Source organism: Phoenix dactylifera, unplaced genomic scaffold, assembly GCF_009389715.1.
Source record: "Phoenix dactylifera cultivar Barhee BC4 unplaced genomic scaffold, palm_55x_up_171113_PBpolish2nd_filt_p 001509F, whole genome shotgun sequence".
NCBI lineage: Eukaryota > Viridiplantae > Streptophyta > Magnoliopsida > Arecales > Arecaceae > Phoenix > Phoenix dactylifera.
This window is the reverse complement of record NW_024068819.1, coordinates 21,238-28,394: the sequence shown is the minus strand read 5'-3', so window position 1 is coordinate 28,394 and position 7,157 is coordinate 21,238. Positions and strand designations below refer to the sequence as shown.

The 7,157-nt window shown below is 35.6% G+C and overlaps 1 long non-coding RNA gene across 1 annotated transcript; it reads left to right on the top strand.

The window, feature by feature from the left end:
• Positions 1-469: 469 nt before the first annotated feature.
• LOC120108709 lies at positions 470-1,660 on the top strand. The gene is made up of 2 exons (XR_005509951.1): positions 470-1,029; positions 1,252-1,660. It is a non-coding gene; the product is annotated as an uncharacterized LOC120108709 (long non-coding RNA).
• Positions 1,661-7,157: the final 5,497 nt, after the last annotated feature.

The window sequence follows — 7,157 nt, the reverse complement described above, 5'->3', positions numbered from 1 at the left end:
GTTGTGGTAAATGAAGGTGATTCATGTAATGATCGAGGTTAGTGTATGTGCCAGTCTGTATTCAATCTTTGATTTGTAAACCTACTTCACTGATTGACTTCAGTTTTCTAGATGGCCTTTGACATGTGCTCGATGTTTCCTGTGTTCCACCTGGTGTAGGTTCTGAGAGGCCTTTGCTTCCTTTTGACAAGGTAGAGGAGCAGGAAGACAGGAAGAAGGATGAGGCTAAGCCTGTCTCCTATTCATATTCCTTCTTCCACCTCATTTTCTCCCTTGCCAGCATGTACTCGGCTATGCTTCTTACTGGCTGGTCCACGTCCGTTGGTGAAAGTGGTAAGCTTGTTGATGTTGGGTGGCCCTCTGTGTGGGTCAGGATTGTGACTGGGTGGGCCACAGCAGCTCTCTACATCTGGTCTCTAATTGCTCCCATTCTCTTCCCAGATAGGGAGTTCTGACTCCCAAGTATGTAAAAGGATGCAATAATTATTTGGGACCCAAGTCCAGTATCATTGAGTCTGTACATGTCTCTGTACACAGCTCTCGATGCTGCATTTGTGGAGGAATCTGTATTATAGATGCAGGCTAAACTTATGTGTGATTCAAGAATGATAGAGATGTTGCTATAATGTTTGGAATTGTAACCATGGTGCTTCATAATTGAACAGTAAGATGGTCATCCTTTCTTGTGCATGATTCACTGGCAACATGCAAATATTTGCTGGGTAAACTTTGATTTCATTCTCTGAAACTTTAGATAATGGGAACAATTTGTATTGGGTAATCCTACTGTTTGCTCGGCCGGAAGGAAGGTATGCTTTCTTCTGCTTTACATGTTGGACTGGGAGCCGCAGTTATTGAAAATATTGGGCAGGCTTTTGGTACTAAAAAAACAGCGGCGGTTGTTGCAGTATGATCGGGTATAGATCTTGGAAAGGACTTTAATTAGTATGTTCTATATTGACTTGACAGGAACATGGTTTCAGGACAGGCAGTCCGGCTGGACGACTTGACTCCCACGATCTAGATGAGGTAACTGGAATACATCTTCTTCATGAAAGTAAACTGTAGATTTTGCTTTTCTTCCTCTTCTTCTTCTTCTTCGATGGTTAGCAGGGCTACTTGTCATACATGAGAAACCTGATAGATCATTCTTGTGGTTCTATTTTGCTGGCCAGCAATCTTGATCGTTTGCATTTTACTTGATTGTGTGCTTTTGCTAATTTTTGTTCTGTATTCTTTCAATTCTTGCAGTCTTTGGAGCTGTGGAATGTGATAGAGAACCAAACCATGACGGTCCAGGCACACGAAGGTCTTATTGCAGCATTGGCACAGTCACAAGCCACAGGAATGGTGGCCTCTGCTAGCCATGACAAGTCTGTTAAGCTGTGGAAGTAAGCATGGGGGGTGTTGCAGTGGAAGTAAGCTGTGGAAGTAAGCCACAGGAATTTTTGGAAGCTACTTTGATGGTTTATGTATTCGTAGACTAAATGTTTTGTGTCATCTGTACTGAACTTCTTGTTCTATCTTACTAATCCCAGTGGTGTAGAAATGCATACCTTGTTATAATTAGTGTTGGAAGCAGTGGAACAGAGCTACCGCTGCACTGATTGTTGGTAAATCTTAGTTTTTAAGGTAACACGTGCTTGCTTTTCCATGTCTAGCCTCCATGATGGATGTGCTTCTTGGCAAACTATGTCTTTTCAACCAAATGATACTTTATATAATATATCTATGAACCATGTAATTTATGTTGATTTGGAGAAATAGTGCGATCTGATGACTAGTGTAATTTATGTAATTTATGTAATTTATGTTGATTCATGTAATTTATGTAAGAATGCAGACAAGCCTGGAGGAAATATTGATCTAAAGAAAGGTGCTGCTGAGGTAATCTGCGCCCTAAATAATGCCGATACGCCTTTTGTTTAGCTTATTTACCTTAATGGAGTGCTGTCCATCAGCTACTATGTGCTCATGGGCCATTTGGTTCAGGTGTGCTCATGACATAATTTTGTTACTGTGTAATGCCTCCATATCTTTCCTTGTTGATAATGTTGTGCTTTTGCTGCCGGTGTTAAGCATATAAAAGCTTATAAAACAGAAATGCAAAGTCATCTCCAAAGATTACATAATGTGATATCTTTTGCTATTTCTACATTGTTTTGCTTATTTGCCTTTGTCATAACCTTCTTTTCATTTTTACAATTGTTTCTGTTCAGTTGGCGACATCATTAGTTGGTTAATTGAAAATTTCAAGAATGATAAAGCTACTGAGTCATCAACAAAAAGTAATAAAACCAATGAGAGAAAAAAAAGCTTTAGAAAAAGAGTCTGCAGAGAAGGAAGCAGAATGCAGCATTACTATTCTTAATATACATGTCGGTGTTATTTGCAAGGCATGGAAGCATCCATCTGCTGACAGGTAGTTCTGTTTCTTTCAAGGCATCTACCTTAAATTTTTAGAAGAACTTCATAGCTTTTAGTCCATTCTATAGTTTATTGGTTGAGGAGATAGACCTGGGAGAAGGCAACTTGCGCCAGGTAGTTGGTTGTCTTGCAAAGTTTTATAGCCCAGATGAACTGCTAGGCTTGGAAAGCCACGTTTGATAATAAACTCTTGAGACTGAAATCACAAATCATTTTCCTTCAGTGCTATCTATATTTACTTGTGAGACAAAATCTTCCCATTTTTAAAAGAAAAATCATCACAACTTGGGTGATGATGCATGTTTTTGTGTATGAATTGGCATGGATTTGAACTTTTTACCCATATGCCAGACTACCTACTTAAAGAACTGGTTGATTTCTTGTATTTATTGGTAATTCCAAGTTAACTCCAACACAGTTTCCATTCTATCCCTTGTGCTGGTATTTTGCAGAATTGACTGGGTATGGTAATCGAAGATATTCCTCTGTTCTGAAAGCAGCTAGAAGATGGTTCCACTGATCCACTTGTTTCTAGAAATCTTTTTGGTCTGGATGAAAATACAGCATGCCCACCTGTCTGGAGGACTGCAAGAAGAACTGCCATGCAACGAGACAGAGAAAGCAAACCTCAAGTTCACAACTACCAGAAGTTCGCAACCCATATTTTTGATGTTTAACGACGCTTTATTGCGTCGCTCAAGTAGCCTAAACCGACGCTTTTAAGCGTCGGCATAGTCCAATTCATGTAATACGGTGGGAAGCGTGGGTTGAAGTACGCCGACGCTTTTAAGCGTCGGGTTTGTATAAAATGAACGACGCTTAAAAGCATCGGCATAGTCCAACACAATACGGTGGGAAGCGTCGGTTGAAGTACGCCGACGCTTTTAAGCGTCGGGTTTGTATAAAATAAACGACGCTTAAAAGCGTCGGCATAGAGCGACGACGCTTTTTTGACGCGTCGGGTTAAACCCGACCCACGCCCACCTGCCCGACGTCTGACCCACGCTTTGCGATGCGTGGGCTAGAAATTCGCCGACGCTTAAAAGCGCCGGGAGATATCCTTTCTTTTGTAGTGTCCCCATTGGCACCATCCCTATGATGAGCAATATAGAAGGGTTAAAATGTTCACTTCAAACTTTTCTGTAATTAATTACGGATTTTATCTCTTCCAAAAGGAATATTCATATTAGTCTCACAAATGTGCCAAATATATTATGCTTGTTTTGCTTTTCCTAAAGATTGGAGTATTTGCCTTTACTTAGATTTTACTTCCCTTGAATAATTGTTCATTTTCTTTTTTTTATCTCTCTTTCTTTTTATTATTTTAAGTAATTACATGAAAGAGCAGAATAAAAAATTAATCTAATATGCTGCATATAAATATATACCATGCAAACAGCATTTTCATTATGCCCAATGATTCATAGCTTATCACAAATTATTTTGAATTAGAGGTTTGAGGCATAAGCTTGTGTATTTCATGGTTATGCATTATATAGGAAAAGATAAACTTCAATTTAATCACACCATGAAACAATTATCACTAGCATGAGAATGAAGCATGATATCAAGATGATCAGCAATTAAAGGTTTAATCATGCTACCATATAATTTCAGACTATTGATTTTGCTCAACTAACTCACAAGAGAAGAGTTTAGATTACCAGTGCATTTAGCATTCTTCAAGCCAAATACCTTTTAGATTCTTTACACCCTTGGCTGAAGAAATCTCTCCTTTTTTTTTGTTTGCAAGGGAATGTTTATTGTATCTTTCATCGATGTGTCCTTCAAGTTGAAATTTCTTGCTCATAGATTCTGTATCATTAGCAAAATCTTTTTCTTTTCTTGAAGGCAATTCATTAGGTTCTCTAGGATACAAAATCATTCATACAACATATTTCTTAACTAGATGACTCAACATGAGACATGACAATACTTGAATTTGAGTCACTTTACTCAAGAGATTGCCTAAGTATAAGCAAGCACAAGTCACTTGAACTAAAGAGATAACTTCATTAATTAAAATGGTTCAAGGACAAGCATGTGAGGCAATAGAAAGATTCATTAAAGTTAAATCAAAAATTTTTTTTTGTTTTCAGAATCAATTTAAGTTAGATTCTATTTGCATAAGATAATTATCAATAAAATATACAAGTTGAATTTTAATCAGATTATCTTAAGTAGTTGTTTCCATTAAAATTCTGATTATGATTTAGCTTTCAACACAGATACTCTTGTTTCAGGAAGACAAGCAATCTTCTTTTAGAAAAAATAAGAAATATTTTTGACTTATGAGAGATAGCTCAAGAAAATTAATATTCATGCTTTAACAGATTTTTATGCTCAGATTAAACATGATGAGTTAAAATTAATCAGTGGAATTTGAGATCATTTTAGGAAAAGATATTAATCATGGAAACAATGATTATGCTCAATGAAATATTTTAATGATCAGATTTATTAATTTTGAATTTTAGAATAGTCTTGAGCATTACTTGTAAGAGGGAAGACGATTTGTTATTATAGAAACTTTTAAGTAAGTTTCTTATTATGATCATAACACATTAATCATTTATGATTGAACCAATTTGAAATGATTATGATTTAACCTATGATGCATATATGATACTTATAAAGCAAATCATAATACATTTCAGATAATCATATAAGGAATGAATGGTATACTAACATGATGAATTACATATGAACCTTCACGAAGGATAACCTAAGATTTTATAAGTATTATGCTCAATAAAGTTTTAGCATGAAATCAGCATCAACCATTTATATTAGAGAAGAAATTTAGATTTTAAAAAAACTTAAAGGAGAAGGTTATACATATTCATTCATTGTTTTCTTATTATCATGCAAGCACTAGAAAAATTTTATGCTAAGATCGTTGAGATAAAAATTCAACATATGAGGCATTTAAGAACTTTGATGCAGAGAGTATCATAATTTCATAAAAAGATAATTTTGATACACGATGTAGAATGTTAAACCTTATACTAGATTTAATGAATAAATTGAGACTTATTTTTAATTATGTGTCAACGCACCCATTTGTATGAAAGTTTCATTTGTTCCATAGGTAGCTTGGCACACTTATATCTACACCCTCATATTTTCATTTTGGGTACCCAAGCTTGCTTGGGTCCTTGAGGGTTAGTGCATATGGTTCCTTTTGGAACCCAAATCTGTTTAAACGTAATAACTTTACCATTTGATTTATTCGTATTAGAACCATAGGTAAAGTTTTTGTGTCCAATCTTTTTATGTTTGAAATAAGTTATCTTATTTAATGGTTGGCTTGGTGAATTGATAACCTTTTTCTTTAGGAGTTTATTGTTGAGCAAAGAAATCCAGCCAAGTCTTGATTTATCAAAAACAGCATGTTGACTTTCAAACATCGTTTTTAATCTTTCTGAACTTACAGTGAATTTGTTAATAAAAGATTTCAATTGGTTAACTTCTTTACTTAAGTTTTGATTTTCTTTAATTAAATTCTGATTTTTCTGAATCAATTCTTCTGAATTTAATCTTAAGCATTCATTCTCAGAATTTAATTTGTCTTTCATTTCAGCAGTAGAATTTCTTTCCTCTGACATTTTCAGATGTAGCCTTTTATTCTTTAAACTAAGCTTCTTATTCTTTAAATTAAGCTTCTTGTATTCTAAGTATAAATCAGAAAATGCATCATGAAGTTCATCAAATGTAAAATCAAATTGAGCTTCAGTATGTACTTGATTTTTGAATGAGAAATCACTTTGTATTCGAGTACATACCTCATCTTCATGTGCCACAAAGCATAGATTTTCAATTTCAGTTTGCTGCTCTTCTTCTTCTTCGGAGCTAGTTTTAAATTCACTAGAAATGTTAGTGCATTCATATTTAACTTCAAGCATACTCCATATTTCCTTAGCAGTTATGCAAAAAGATATGTTATTAAGTTCACTATCATCCAATGCACAATATAGAATATTCATGGCTTTTGCATTTTGCTGAGCCATTTTCTTATCATGATTAGCATTTGTATGTAGCCCATTGACTATGATACTCCATAAATCGTAGTCATGTGCTTGAATGAAAATGCGCATGCGTGCTTTCCAATGTGTGTAGTTTATACCATTAAATAGTGGAGGTCTATCAATTAATTGTCCCTCACTCATAGAACATCCCACTTAGGTTGTCATGATCTTTTAACTCTTGATTGTGAGATCAATAATTACTATTGGAGCACCTTGCTCTGATACCACTTGTTGCCCAAGGTGACAAGCCAAGAGGGGGGGTGAATTGGTTTCTTTTAATTTTAACTATCTTACTTGTGTTAAATGATGAGTTAGTGAACTTAAACAAATCACAATACAAACAACAAGAAGTATAGTGGTTCGGTGCTCTCCTTAGCACCTACGTCCACTCCTCAAGCGACCCCTTGGGAATTCACTATAATTCCGCGGATTACAGTTAGATTGTTTTCCGGGCTCACAATCCAAAAACCTTTACACTTTGGTTTTCCGGGTTCACCAAAAACCTATGTTGGTTTTACGGGCTCACCAATGAACCTTTGTTGGTTTTACGGGCTCACCAACGAACCTTTGCAATTGGTTTTCCGGGTTCACCAATCAACCTATGCCGTTGGTTTTGCGGGCTAACCAACCAACCTTTACAAGTAGTTTAACAAATAAAGGAAGAAGATTTAAACTCCTAGATGAGCAAATATAACAATATAA